The sequence below is a fragment of the Pavona decussata genome, unplaced genomic scaffold (assembly GCF_977016875.1).
Source record: "Pavona decussata unplaced genomic scaffold, jaPavDecu1.1 SCAFFOLD_300, whole genome shotgun sequence".
NCBI classification, from domain to species: Eukaryota; Metazoa; Cnidaria; class Anthozoa; order Scleractinia; family Agariciidae; genus Pavona; species Pavona decussata.
This window is the reverse complement of record NW_028145697.1, coordinates 5,847,950-5,864,022: the sequence shown is the minus strand read 5'-3', so window position 1 is coordinate 5,864,022 and position 16,073 is coordinate 5,847,950. Positions and strand designations below refer to the sequence as shown.

General features: G+C 37.0%; 1 long non-coding RNA gene across 2 annotated transcripts; it reads right to left on the bottom strand.

The window, feature by feature from the left end:
• Positions 1-3,757: 3,757 nt before the first annotated feature.
• LOC146454842 (uncharacterized) lies at positions 3,758-9,035 on the bottom strand. 2 transcript variants are annotated; one of them, XR_014859167.1, is made up of 4 exons: positions 8,791-9,035; positions 5,278-5,408; positions 4,792-4,833; positions 3,758-4,376 (listed from the first exon to the last, which is right to left on the bottom strand). It is a non-coding gene; the product is annotated as an uncharacterized LOC146454842 (long non-coding RNA). The 2 variants fall into 2 exon arrangements; XR_014859166.1 differs by lacking the exon at positions 8,791-9,035 and adding an exon at positions 6,126-6,234.
• Between the last annotated feature and the right edge of the window lie 7,038 nt (positions 9,036-16,073).

The following is a 16,073-nucleotide window of genomic DNA, read 5'->3' as shown; positions in this document are numbered from 1 at the left end:
GTTCCCCGGCAGCAATAATTGTCAGCATAACGTGAGCACCAATAACTACTGAAATATGTCCTCAGTCATAGGCGCTATGTTCTTGGATTTTTTCGCATTTATGGAATTGTCGGAAGAATAACATTCTCCCTCTATTCTCGCCTTTTGAAGAATTCGTTGAAAGAAAATTTAAGATTGAACAACTAATAGCTGCTAAGAACAATAGCATAAAGATGCTTCAGGCTAAATGCAAACCTGAATGGGAATATATAAAAATGCGTACTTGAGACGTAGCATTAGTTGTAGTTGTAGTGGTAATGTAAAATTGTTGTAAGTGTACTTGTAACTCAATAAAAAAAATAAAAATTAAAAAAAAAGATATCTTAGGTATTTTTTTTATCAATAGGCTATTATTAGTCCAACAATAAACTTTATTCAAGAGACGATACATACAATCAGCTCCTTCACGTTCTCAGTCAAACTTGCGTTTCGATAAAGCCAAATATAGAATTTTTCACGACCTCTAAATGCGAGCGTCCGAATCACCTTTTGAAAGCTACAAGTCAAAGCGAATTTTGTTTTTCGATAATTTAATTTGCTCCTCAGTTTCTGGACCTAAAGCGCTAAAAAACAGTGTCTGCGTTTTGCCATATTTAATTTCAGTGAAACGTTACAGGACATTTTCGAAAAAGGATAAAAAAAATGTGAAGTGATCGTACAAAAATCGCTCTCGGAGAAAAAATATTTTGAAAGAAATAATTCGCAGACAATGTTTTGTTGTTTATATGTTAAACTAGCTACTGTCCAAATTTGAAGGCAAACAAACAAATTCCCTTTGAGTTTAAGCTCTTTAAAGTGTCCCCTTCAAGTGAAAAAATTGATTCGAGAAAACAGCGCTAAAAATTCGACAATTCATTTTATTTCAAAATTCTTGTTATAATTTGATATCCAGCTCTATAAGCTTTAATTTGATATCTACAGTTTAAACCGGCCGCCCTACATTAACCGCGGCTTGGACGCGAGACACCTCTAAAGGTATACGGTAACCTTAATGTAAACGAATATTTTACACTACTTGTTTTCTTTCACATGGCCATTATTTTCCTTAAAACAAGACATTTCGACGGAGTAAAGGTGAATAGGCGAAAACAAACAATTGACGTTTGACGTTTGACGTTTGTGTGATCCCAGGTCGTCACCCAATACTCTTCCGTGACGACTCAGGTAACGGTTGCGTAGGAAACTAAACCATCGCAGTATCAAAAAGAATATTCCAAGGTCAGTAAATGCTTCAGACATATGCTTAGGTCCAATGGACAATACTGTTACTCGAACCTAAGAATCTTAAGATTTGCTCACACGACACTTCCCACTACAGTATGTTGTTTACCGTGGTGAATAGCTTTACATGTAACCGTGTCAAAAATAAAATGGTCCGTTTAACCGCTCTAAACGGAATAAGTGTGCTGTCGTAAATGGTTCGCAAAGAAAACAACCAATAACCCCAATAACCAATCAAGGAGCTGTGGTGAATAAGCGACACGCAGCAGGAGCTTCATACGCCTACAAATAAAATTGTGTTGTATATCGCAAGATACTTTTGTTCTTATAGCCATTTTTTCCCAGGTTTGCATTAGAAATTTCAATGGCCAAGTCAAATCTTTCTCTCACTCGACTTCAAAGAAAACTGAACATGGTGATTACCACTGCTAATTAGTTTTGCATTTTACTGTGTTAAGCTTAAGTATAATCATCATTATTACAGAAAATGAAAACCATGGTAAATTCCAATCCTAGCGAGATACATCACTATTTCCGTGGTATGTTTAATCAACAGCTATTTTGTGTTTGCTCTTTATTTCTGCGCCGGGTGGACCTTATTGCTGACGTCTTGTTAAAAAATATCTGAGGTGATTAATTCTACTTACCTAATGAGGATACAAAAGTGTCCCAAGATGAATCCAGCAATTATGTCGACACGACATTCAGAATTTCCAATATTTGCCTTTTCCCGTCGGCGTATGATCACTTAAGACAATGATTCAGACTGACATCTGTAAACAACTGGTAAACACTCTGGTGGTTCTCACTTTGTTTATAAACAATGGATTATCGCTGTTGTACGCGAATAAACCTCTCCACCCATTCCCCTCAATGTAAAGGAAATAACTCTCAACAACAAAAAAAATATACAACCACAGAGTTAAGAAATATTTGATAATCGAAATCAACCACAAAATTATAGTAAAACAATTGTTCAGTCCCTTGACCATGTTGTTTGCCCTTTCAACTGGTAAAGAGGTGCTAATTCATATTTTCTTTTTCTTTCTTTTTTTACATTACCTGAAACAAATTCCAATCCAGTCAACGCTAGACAGCACAGACGTGGGAGAGAGATACTTTACTGGTGAAACAATCCTTTTTTTGCTAGTTTTTCGTTTTCGTTTTAAGCTGGTGTCTTTTCTGTTTACCTTTCCCCTCGTCCATTACACTTCTTCCAATACAGTAGAACCCCGCCTTAAGACCAGCCCGTCAATACGACCACCTCGTTATTACGACCACTTTGTTGTGCCCCGAACCAATTGAATTTCCAGTCATTTCCTTAGTTTTACAACCTCGTTTATCCGACCACCCCGTTATTACGACCACATTTTCACGGCTCGAAGGCGGTCGTATTAACGGAGTTCCTCCATACACGACAAAAATGCTTCAATTTAAACTCACTAGATCACCACGGAATACATTTCGATTCTTTTTTTACAAACGCTGCCTACCAATACAAGCTAGTACAGAAGTATTTTAGCGCGGTTTATGAGTATGCTGGAAAAGCAGATCTTATCAAGGGCTATCTGAATCCAAAAACAAAATTGGGGGTAACTACACATTTTGAAAGATAATTAAGCAACAATAATTCTAAAAAGCTGTAAAATATAAAGGAATGTATGGCGTTTTTTTTATTTTTTTATTTTTATCTCTGAAAAGTGCATGGTTACCCCCAATTTTCTTTTTCGATAACAAGAGCACTTGCTAAGTTCTACTTTCTCCCCATAGTTTTAAACCGTGCAAGAATATCCCTGCATTAGTAGGCACCACCCATAGGAATCCTGAGTATCTCGAGATGTGCAGAATGTATGCAAGGTAACAAAAGTAGGCACCGTTTAAGGAGCTAAAATCATTTTAATCCGCTAGTCTAATTTCTGGAAACATTTATTTCCACCGACATTTTCCAGAAATTTTTCAAACTTAATTTTCAATATTGAGCGCTTACTCTTTGATGTGAATCAGTGCTCCGAAATGGGGTTGAAATATCAACTTTTATGTGTAAGTAATTTTTGCCTCCCATTTTGTAAAATAATTTATTTTAACACACTTCGTACCGAACTGGAAAAAAACCCAAGAGTTTCCATCAAACAAAGGATACCTTATGAGAAATTCTAAGCCGACCGTCGCCATAGCGACGTAGAAGGCCGTACTAAAACCCTTTTTGCTGTTGCTGTTGTTGTTGTTGTTGTTGTTTTGACACACCTCAATCAATTTGTGATTTAAAGGGGCACTGTCATGGCGATTTTGCTGTATTTTGGTCAAAACTCTTCAAATATTTGAGAAAGAACCCTGTAACATGAAATTGCTCTTACAACACCAGGAAGAAAATCAGATAGGGTTTTTCTTGTCGAAAGAACAAACCATAATTTTTTCCGATTTCTCCAAACAAAAGGGTATTTTGCGTTGTTACAATAAACAAGTCAAAAACACAATTGTGAGCGTTGATTTTTTTGTCACCCATGATATAAAAAGGTAAATAAAGGCTCGGGGAAATTATAAGAATTTTGACAAAATGCACGTGAAATTATTTCCTAATTTCATTCGTCACCATTTGATTACCCATACTAATTAAGCTCCAAATTGGAAAAATAGTGAAATCACAGTTCATGTAATATTCATTATCCCACATGATGACTCAGTAGCATTATAAAAGACAATAATTTATGCAAGGTGTGCCATTTCGCGAAGACATCATGGAATCTGGTCACTCTGAAAACCCGGCGACTGCACGGCCGGTACAAACAACTTCTCAAGCACTTCGGACGGCCGTAATGCCCCCTGAACCTCAAGCGTCCGCCACATCTGGGACGGCTTCAACGACTTCAACGACTATTTCCACGGCATCGACTCAAGTTTCAGCCACGGTCACGCCTGTGACGACCTCAGATGCGAGTGGTGTTCCGTTGCAAAGCGCTGGCTCTGTCGCAAGGGTGCAAATTTTCTGTCTTGTATCTGGTAGGTTTTCTAGGTTCGTTTGAAATGAAAAAAGATTTCTATGGAATGAATAAGCCTCAATCGCAAAAGCAACCAACCTTGAATGTCGCTCTTCAGTTCATTCAATTCTTCGGTTTGAGCTAAAAGAAGAAAGGGATATCAAAAACACAAATCAGTGAGATGTTTTTAAATCCTTTCCGTAATAGTGTGAACTGTACAGAAATTTGTTTTAGTTGCGCTATAAAACTCATCTAGTAGGGCTTTTGCAATTATTGGCCCCTTTGTTCCTATATCAATATGATCTATAGAAATAGAAATACTATCTTTCAACTAGCTAGAACGCTAATTTTCCACGATCTTAGGGTTTGAATAATTGAGAAATTAGTAGATTTTGTATTGAGGCGACAAGGCCTAATAACATTTCTCTACTTAGTTTCTTGATTAAAAAAAAAAGACTTGCCGTAGAACTGTTAGCAATAGGAAGATCATCATAGCAAGAGATTTTAGGCCAGTACAGCACAACAGGGAGATTTAATTAATGGCAGTTCAACCTACCCTGAAGCATTTCCTCCAGAGGACCAATTTTGTTCTTGATAACTAAGACGTTAGAAAACAAGACAAAAATCATTTTATTTAAATGTACAAGTCTTAAAAACTAAAGTGATGACTGTAAACACTGCTAACCACAGAACGAAACATTGTAAACTGTACATAACACTTAAAAAAATTCAGCTGGTGGGATGTTCACTAGTTGGCTACAAATGCGAGGCTGAGAAGGAATACCATAGCACAAATCCAGCTGGAAATCAGAACTCTGAACATTCGGATTACAAGTTCGCGCGTCTAACAACTCGCCACACTTCAATGCCCGCTTAGTTTTAATCTTTTACTCATTATGAGAATTAAAGAAAATATATATATTTTTTTTAAATCAGAAGAAAAGAACCAATTGACGAACTGAAAGAATGAAAAAGAACAAGAAAACAGGAAAAAAAATGAAAACATTTCGTGGAGAGCTCTAGTTTGGTTGGTCTCACTTACATTTTGTACACCCCTTAGAACACTTGTTAGCCCTTCCTGCGTCTGACGTAATAAGCTTGTGCGCCATCAGGACACTTACAATGAGAATGTAAGTAGCCTTCATGATGAACTACAAGATAACACGTCCAGATCTACAAAAGCAAAACAAAAATATTTAAGAAAGAAAATATTAAGTAAAACAGCCTAGTCTTATAGTTGGCTTGTAGTACCCCCTTCCAAGATTAAACTGAGATACAAATATTAAAGCTTAACAATCCCAGTTTAATGCCTTTTATCTGACCAGCAAATTCTTTTATGCCAAAGTCAAGGGAAGCTTACTTTTTTCATACAGAATAATTTTGCTCAGTAGCTACACACGATTTAAAATGGAATAAACGAATTCAGCTTCCCTCAAATATTAATTGTAAAGCAGCCGGAAGGTCTGTTACTCTGGTGTGTATTAAGAAACGTAGAGAATGAAAGCTTTGTTTTTCACAAGTAAAACAATCTCATAGTTACATTTTCATCAGTTTGCTACTTTTTCATTCAGAATCTTCACGCTCAACCATCATAATAAATCGCACCCCAAATTGAAGTTTACAGTTCTATAAATTCGTTGGTTGTTATTTTGGATATCTAATTTTGTTTGAGTCCTTTACTTCTAAATTGTCTCCAATTTGTTAGCTGTTATCGCTAGAATACTAAAATGCCTTAATTTGGGTTTAGAAATTTGTGTCTGGTTGTCGGAAAGGTAGAACAAACTCTAACGGAAAATTAATTAATGCATTCTAAGACATTATCACCAAATAAACCCTTAGGCTTGTAAACAACAATACTCTAAAAATTCAAGAAATTTATCTGGGACTTACTTTTGGATGAAGAATTCGAGTTTCTTCAATATTCGTTTTACTTTCCGAGAGAGTTGCGACGCAGTAGTCTCTTATTGAACTGAAAAGCGGTAACTGACGAAGAGTTCTATTCTTCTATACATTTTCTGCTCGTTGCTAGGCATAAATTCGAAAATACAATGTTAATCTTAAAAGCGCTGCTTCGGCGCTTTAGTTTTACAAAAGAACACTAACTGAAGTAATAATGCCCATCGCCAATTGTTCTATGTAATTAAATTGTGCAAAGATTTGACATGCATTGCTAATGTTATAAAGAAGCGCAAATCATTTGTCAAAGTCTGTCACTGATCAAAACGCCTTTACAACACGTTGGTAAGAAAAGTTTGTAATCTATTCACTGACTGATGAGTTGGCATGGTTTAAAATGTTATTTTACATTTTAGCCTTGCAATGCCAAAAAAAGTACAAAACAACAAACAAATTGCGCAGATAGAAAAAAGAAAGAAAGAAAAATAAAAGAAAGAAAATAAAAGAAAACTCGTAGTCGTAGTCGTACCTAAAGGTCTCTAATAAATCGCAACCCAAGTTGAAGTTTACAGTTCTATAAATTCGTTGGTTGTTGTTTCTGGATATCTTATTTTATTTGAGTCCTTTACTTCTAAATTGTCTCCAATTTGTTAGCTGTTATCGCTAAAATACTAAAATGCCTTTATTTATGTTTAGAAATTTGTGACTGGTTGTTGGAAAGGTATAACAAACCCTAACGGGAAATCAATGAATACCCTCTGAGACATTATCGCCGAATAAATCATTAGGCTTGTAAACAACAATAATCTGAAAAATCAGAAGATTTAACTTGGACTTACCTCTGGATGAAGAATTCGAGTTTCTTCAATATTCGTTTACTTTCCGAGAGAGTTGCGACGCAGTAGTATCTGGTTGAACTGAAAAGCGGTGACTGACAAAGAGTTATTTTCTTCAAAAACTCATTAATAATTCATGAGCCCATTAATGAAACATCACGTGCAGTGGTTTTAAGACCCGATAAAACCTCCTCCTGGATTAGTATGCGTTGTTTAATGTGTTTGACGTATGTAAATTTCCAACGTTCACAAAAGCATCATTGTTATGAATTCTCTTGACACACGCTTTTCCAGGAATGTTTTTGAAGCAATTCAAAAAACTCGCAGCACTTGTTTTATCAGGTCTAAAACCACTCGGCTGCGCCACGTGGTTTTAAATCCCGATAAAACAGCGCTGCTCGTGTTTAAAACATTACTTCAAGATACATATAAATTCGAAAATACAACGTCAATCTTAAAAGCGTTCCTTTCAGGCGCTCTCTTTTTACAAAAGAACACAAACTGAAGTAATAATGCTCATCGCCAATTGTTCAATGTTATTAAATTGCGCAAAGATTTGACATGCATTGCTAATGTTATAAAGAAGCGCAAATCATTTGTCAAAACTGTCACTGATCAAACGCCTTCACAACACGTTGACAAGAAAAGTTTGTAATCTATTCACTGACTGATGAGTTGGCATGGTTTAAAATGTTATTTTACATTTTATCCTTGCAATGCCAGAAAAAAATACAAAACAACAAACAAATTACGCATATAGAAAGAAGAAAGAAAGAAAAATAAAAGAACAGGGAAACAGAACTCAAATCTAACTTCAACCAAATCAATAGGAACCGTCGAAGCCACTACCAATCAAAATACTATCTATTTCCATTCGCTTGATTTATGCTAGCAAAATAGTAGTCGCTGTGTACTGAATAAAAACTTTATTTTCTGCGCGCGGGACGCGTACTTCGTGAAATTCTTCACCTTTTTAGTGCATTTTCACTGAAAATCTGTTGAAACTTTTCAGCAATCTAAATTCACTTTTTATTTTTCCGCTTCTAAATTTCTTTGCCACCTCATCTCCAATTCGTTAGCTGTTGTCGCCAAAATAATTGAATATATTTATTCACATCCAAAAATTTGTGAAGTTGTTGGACAGCTAGTCTAGATTCTAACAGGAAATGAACAACTTCCCAGAACTTATCGCCAGATAACCCATTGCGCATTCCAAAGAGACGAAGCAGTGTGGCATTATTCTGATAATCCACGAGCTGGGACTTACCACTGTATGAAGATTCCAATTTCTTTGCCAGTGATATTCTCTTTAGCTTCGATGAGAGTTACGCTTTCAGTAGGATCCTCTTTAACCGAAGACGGGTAAACTTAATGTTCTATTCATTTTTGAAGGGTAATAGTCAAAGTTTCTATGACAGACATTCTATCTCAAAACGTTTTCTCCTGCGCTCTATTGTTACAAACAAACGCAATTACCGAACCTGTTTAAATACCCTTGATTTCACAAAGAAAGGGAAGCCCAGTTTTATGCCTTTTATTACACCAACAAATTCTTTTATACCGTTTCCAAAGTCAAGGAAAGCTTACGTTTTTCACATCGAATAATTTTGCTCAGTAGCTACACATGATTTAAAATAGAATAAACGAATTCAGCTTCCCTCAAATATTAATTGCATAGCTGCCGAAGGTCTGTTACTCTGGTGTGTATTAAGAAACTTTGTAAATGAAAGCTTTGTTTTCCGCATGTAAAACAATTTCTTGTTGGTTAAATTTTCCACTACTTTGGTGCGTTTTTACTTAGAATCTCCACGCTATACTCTCACCTCTTGACTATCGTGGTCAATCGCGCCACATTAAGCCAGGGACACACTTGACGATTTTATACGCCGATCGCGGCGAATTTCATTGCCAGGGAAAATCGCAAGCGATTTTCACCACCGATTGATGCGGACAAACTTGGCGATTTTTTCGCCGATCGCGGCGATGTGGCAGCTTTGAAAATTCATATGATAAAATCCCCCAACCTTATGGCTTGACTTTACTGGCCATTCGCATTAATGACCGTAGAAACTCGCGGGAAAGGGCGCACTTGGCGAATGCTGACATGCCACATATCGGCTTTATCGAAGGCTTTAGTTGACGGTTTAGAATGCAAATTCGTTGGTTGTTTTTTATTTTATTAGTATTTTTTTTTTTGTTGTTTTTGCATATCTAATTTAATTTGCGCCTTTCTGCTTCTAAATCGTCTCCAGTTTGTTAGCTGTTGTCGTAAAATACTAAATTGCCTTTCATTTTTGGTTAAGAAATTTGTGACGTTGCTGGAAAGCTAGCACAAACTCTTTAGCTCTAACGGGGAATTAATGAATACCTTCTGAGACCTTATCACCAAATAAATCATTGCCCTTGTAGACAGGGCAGCGAGTGTTGCACTATCGTGTTTGTAGACTCTAGTTTCTTTAATATTCTTCGAGTTAGCTTCCGTGAGAGTTGTGATTTCTGTAAGTTCCTTTAGAACTGAAGACGGGTGAACTAAATGTTCTATTAATCTATGACAAGTAATGTTCATTGTTTCTATAATAGAAATTCAATCTCAAAACGTTCTCCCCTGCGCTATATCGTTACAAACAAACGCAATTACCAAACCTGTTAAAATAGCATTAATTATAGAAAGAAAGGGAAATATTACATCTTTACAACCCCAGTTTTATGCCTTTTATTTGGACCAACAAAGTATTTTAAACGGTTTCCAAAGTCAAGAAAAATTTATTTTTTTCGCATCTAATAATTAAGTTTGATCTGTACCTACAAACATCATGATTTATAACAGGATAAACGAATTCAACCTGATATTCCAGATTTTTTTCACCCGCAAAGATTATGCCTATTACCTTTTTAAGTGTTATTTTTTGGTTTCCGTTTAGTTCTACATTTTCACGAGGATTGCGCGACGTGATTGCTAGCTGTAGCCTGCACACGACGGGTACACGACAGAATGTTTTTCTTGGGCTGCGGGTTGCTGTGCAACGGACTAGAACTGTGGTTATTAATTTGGAAGAGAAACTCCAAATATTATGTAAATATGATGATTTTTGCGATAAAGAACAGCTGCATAAAAAAAATAAAAAATAAAACAAAATAAGCAAAATTGAAACGAACAGAAAGGGGCACCATAGCTAAATTTGTACTAATGTAAGGTATCGAACGCACTCCTATAATCTGCATGCGATTACCAATAGCCACCAATGTTGTAGGATTTTGGTTCGAATAATCAGTTTAACAGTGGTTAAAAAGCAAGTTAACATTTGGAAACAACATTTTCGTGCTGTAGCGTTCCCAGGCGTTAGAAAATACACTTAATTTTTATTTTTGAGCGGAATTTACATTTTGTCTTGGAAAGCGAAGAAATCACTAAAGCTCGCGCGAAATGGATTGTTTTTTTCCGTTTACCACTTAAACTCACAAATATATGACATACATGCACAGCAGCAGAAAACGTAACCACGAACTGACCAGTCATTTAGTGTGTGCATATCGGGTCGTATTTCAGAGAAGCTGAACTGTTTTCGGTGACGCCAGCTCTGTCGGACTCCTGGAAGGGCGAACACTTCAGTAACCGCGATAAACGACAGCATAAAGTAGAGTTTGAGGTCCTGCACTAGTCAGCGGAACCCTCACATTTAGTAACGAGTTTCAGAAGTTACTACGGCCGCGGCAACGAGAACGTCACAAAACAATAGGATATAATGAGAAAAACAAAGGCCCTGCACGTGCGCTATGAACTTTGGTACATTTCGCCACCGTGCTCGGCCAAACCACAACGTGAAATGACCAAATTCAAGGCTTTGTGGAGAACGTGAGCATATGACGGCAAATTTTTCAATCTCTGTCTCAACTTGAACGCCATTTCCACCTGTTTTGTTACTGAATATTTTGCCCACATTGTACAAGTTGAACGAATTGGAATAATCGCGAAGTAGTGCAGGTAACGCGAACTTATATTTTCAAGCGACGTTTTCGTTGGTGTGCCGTTGTGGTTTGTTTAAGTCCCTAATATACTTAGTTCCAATGCTATGCGTCTTTATACGTAAAAAAGAAACGCAAAATTTAACTGGGACTTACCTCTGTATGAAAAACTCGAGGTTGTTTAAATTAATATTCTCTTTAGCTTCCGTGAGAGTTGCGACTCCTGTAGACTCTTCTTGTACTGAAGACCAGTAACTGACGTATGTTTCTATTCATTATAGGACAGTTGGTAGGCGTAGTTTCGAAAATAAAATTTCAATCTCAAAAGCGTTTTCTCATGCGCTCTACTTTTCACCAAAAAACACCAACCAAAGTAATAATGTCCATCGCCAATTACTAAATTAAATTGTTGGTGTGTTATTAGATGGTCAAAGATATTGTTGCAATTGTATTGAATTGCTAATGTTATTAAGAAGCACAAATTATTTGTCAAAGTCTGCCACCGATTATTAAACGCCTTCACAACACGTTGACAAGAAAAGTTTGTAATCTATTCAGACTGATGAGCTGATTTAAGGACCATGATGATCGTTGCAAAAGCCTTGTGAACTCAAGCCACTAATGAAACAAAATCAGTAAAAATCAAAACCAACCATCGAAGCCACTGAAACAAAATATCAAACAACCATATATTTTCATTCGGTTATTTATGACTCCTTGTGTGCTGAATTAAAACAATTGAAGTGTGGGTAATTAGCAAACATATTAAAAAAGAAAATGATTACACAAACCGTTGCTAGTTTTATTCATATTTCTTTTATGCATGCAATTTACAAAATTCATAGACGAAAAACTTGCTTTTACACAAAAAATGTTGCTCCTAAATAATGATGTTGTGATTTTTGATAATTTAAGATAGATAATGCCATGTATATATATGGAAATACCTTAATAAATTGTTGTCCAAGTTGTTGTTGTTGTTGTTGTTGTTGAACAGAACAGATTAGCCGGAGAAAAACTGAAATAATACGAAAGCTTTATACAGAGGTGATAACTTTGCTGGTAATCTGGAGCCAGGAATAACTGAGTTGAAAGAGGATAAACGAATTAGGCCTTCTTCAAAATTTCATTGAAAAACAAATATATTATCATATTAACGCCGGGAAAGACAGAGAATGAAGCCTGAAAATTTCTACGACTGATGAGGCATTTGCTTTGTGAAATTCCTCACCGTTTTGGTCTTACCGACTTAGAATCTCCCCGAAAAATTTCAGCCGCTTTCGGGGAAGACATCTTTTAGGTTTAAACAGTTGTTGAATCGGCTTAACTCTAGTTTGAAAATTGAAAGTCTTAATAAATCGGGAAGGTGTAGAATATAAATGCAAAGAAGTTCCACCGTTGTCAACAGCGATAAGAGATAAAAATGACGGATAAATAACATTTAAGCATAACTAAACAAGCCACGGATATGATTGGATAAATCGCAATCCAGTGGATAAAGATCCAGTACTTCAACTCAGTAAAACATTTTGTTCGCAGGATAGCGACTTGTCGCACTTGATTAAGACATCCAGCAACAACTAGGCCCTGGATTGCAAATATCATTCAAAAGTAACATTTCCCAAGATTTCAATCAGCAGTGAAACCGAACACGATTTGCTTGGAAACTCCTATCGGTAAATGGAACATGGTCAAGCTTCCATTTGGATCAGCTAAATTGAGTAGCGTCGATCGGGCTAGCTGAATTGAGTTTAGCTTGCCTTTGAATTACTAGAATCAACAGAAAGCTGGAAAGAGCTCTATTGACAACATTTATGTCTTTTTTTGTTTCACTTTGTTCATAAGGTGAGTTGGGCGCACTCCGGTCCGGTAAAAGCGGGCTCATTTCCCGAACAGCGGCTGGTAATCGAGCGTAAGGGCGGGAAGATTCTCGGTTTCCCCGGAGACGGAAAAACCTGAGAAATTTAATTGCATCAATGGAAAAACGTTTAAAATTAATACTTGAAATAAACGGAGAGCGGTTCACAGATGAGAACAGAATAAATATGGAATTATCATTTCAAATTCTTCTCACTGAGGAGCAAGACGCAAAGTGATAGAAATCTATAAATCGGTGATTTATAGCAAATTTGCTTCAAGTATATGATGTAAAATGAATCATCTAACAGAAGTATTTAAACAACTTAATATGCCATTTAAACTTATTCAGTAATGGCAATTATTAAAAACTGAATCATTGTATAATGCAATTCGAGGGATTTCATTGGCTTAGCGGCCATGGTATATGAGCCATTATACCATGGCCGAGAAATGGCGGCCATTAAATTGTCTGCTGGTTATTCTTGCACAGCGAAATCAGTAAGATCTTGCAATATTTCTTGATTGTTTTTAGTAAAACAATTATTCCACTTGCGCTTGTTGGATATGGAATGATTATAGCCAACTCGGCGCTACGCGCCTCGTTGGCTATCTATCATCTCATATCCAACGCGCGCCCGTGGAATAATTGTTAATTAGATAGTTGTTAAAAAACATAACCATGGTAATAAATGGAAAGCTATAAATATCATTTGTTTACAAGCCTTTGGAATAGCAGCCATTTCTCCCGCCTCTTTTACACCGCTTGTTCCCGGCCGATGAATAACATATATTTATGTAGTGCTCTGCCCAATTTTTAGAATAATAGTCTGTCTATTGCTGCTACGTCCAAGCTCCGGAAATGTAAATATGTCTAAGGAGAAGATCAAAACAGAGATCTTGGTAGAGTGATCCACAGGTGACGGGTACTGGAGCAATACGGAGACTAGACTTCAAATGAGACTTAGTTTGGCCTGAATTAACTTTGATAAGGATGTAGATCAGCTCAGAAACGAAGATTTTCCTGGCGTAGGGTATTTTCAGTTTGTTTTTCAAAAATTCTAGTGCCCCTGGATAATCCTGGAGAAGGAGGGATGGGGGTCTGGACCGGATCGCGGATAGGCACTGCCAGAAATGACGGATGCAGGCATACATTAGTTACTACTTACTTACACCTCTTTCTTACACTGGAGCCTTTTTTGTATAAATAACTTACTACCATAAATACATTAGCTACTGTTTACAGCATAAGTTACAGAGTGCTACTTACATACATTAGCTACTCGGCTTGCTTTCATAGTGATGTCCTATCGCTGTAAAATGGATATTTCTTTGAGATTTATAAATTTAGAAGGTCTTTCAGCTTAAAAGAAAGCATTTCAAAATCCTGGTGATTCTTAATGAAGACGTAAAAGTAAGCAAGACATTCTCCTCGACGCTTTTTGGTAACTAAGCATAAGGTCATGAATTTGCCACGAAACTCATTACATCTTTCAGCTGGGAAATGAGAAAACGATATAGATGGTTTTCATTGTCGCCATGCTGGTGGACAAAACAAAACAAAATTTGCTCACATAGTCCCCGAGGAGAAAAATCTTATTGTTCCTGTCCACCAACATAGCCGCCATGACGTCACATGCAAACCAACAATAGCCGATCGTTAATTTTGGGTTCGCGGGCGTTCACTCACACCTTGAAGCCAAAGTTCGCATCATGATTAGTTTAACCAACCACCTCACCGGACCGTGGTGCGCGCGTGCCGCTCTAGCTCTCGCTGTTTTTACAAAACCCCCAGTAAATCCCACATTTTAATGAAAGCTTAATAATTCTAGAATATGGCGAATTCCCAGAAAGGCGCTCAGATTTGAATGAACTTTATCTTCGTCGGGTCAAACTGCATTTTGTTTGTAACGCAGAAGTAAACCCTGCGTTTTATCAAGCGCAAACCTGCCGTCCAGACTACCAGAGCCTCTGGCCAACCACGACTTACAAACCATGTGAAACGAAAAGGGGACTAAAATGCCTTTTATACTATCCTGAAAAGGAAGGGGTTATGGAGTGATCCTATTTATTGTATCCTATTTATTGTATCATCGTAGACATCCGTGAAGTAATGCCAGTCTGTGTTGTAGAGGACATTCGAAAAAGATGGCCAAATCCTGACGGCGTACTATTCTGTGGACACCGAAAATCTTGAAATACAGCACAACACCTAACATAGGATTTTTTTTACTTGGGCTTCCCAAAGGGAGCCCAAGTTTAAAAATGCCTTTCGTTATTTTTGTTGTTTTCTGTGTTCAGTCACAAATCGTTGTCTGGATCCTAAAATGCATCCGCTTTAAAACGCATAATTTAAGGCATTAAGTACCTCTAGACAGAAGAGGGGAAGATGATTTTGAACATAATTGAATTACCTGAATGAAGGTTTACGTGGCCATTATTTATGACATCGTCAACTGACTTGTCGTAGTAGTTCGTTGGTTTGAAGACGCGTTTTGCTGGCAGTCTTCTGGTATTTCTGCAGTGTCGTACAGCAGTTCGAGCAATACATTTCGCCATACACTTTCAGTTACTAGGGACTTTAAGAAACCACGACGGCAACGGCAACGAAAACGTCGCTTGAAAATATTAGTTCGCGTTACTTTTACTTCTTTACGATTATTCCAATTCGTTCAAGTTGTACATTGTGGCTGAATTATCCACTAACACAACAGGTGAGAAAAGCGTTCAAATTGACACAGAGAATGGAAAATTTACCTTCATATGCTGACGTTCTCCTCAAAACCTTGAATTTGGAAATTTCACGTTGTTGTTTCGCCGAGCACAGTGAATGAAAAAGCATATGCAGGGCCTTTGTTTTTCTTACTAAATCCTTTTGTTTGTCACGTTGTCGTTGCCGTCGCCTTAGTAGCTTTTTTAAACTCCCTAGTTTGCAAACTCACGTAGTGTCAACCTCTTTCCCAGGGTCCTCTCTCTTCCTCCCTCCCTCGAGAATGGATTCTCGGATCTGATTTTTCCGCATAGTAATACATACCCTTCTAATCTTAAAGGCACATAGCAGAGAGAAGCGATCAGTTCGTGTTCGCAGGATAAAAAAAACAGCATAAGCGAACGATTATTGTATTGTTATTATTGGTTATCATTTTATGTTGTTCATTCGGTCTCCTTCACCAACAAGTGAGAAGGAATATTTATTGTTAGCGTTGGAAAAATCTTCAAAGTTTTAAAATTAACGAAGTATAAAGAGGTAGTACTTGCCAAGAACGTAATGAAAAAGGCATTTTCA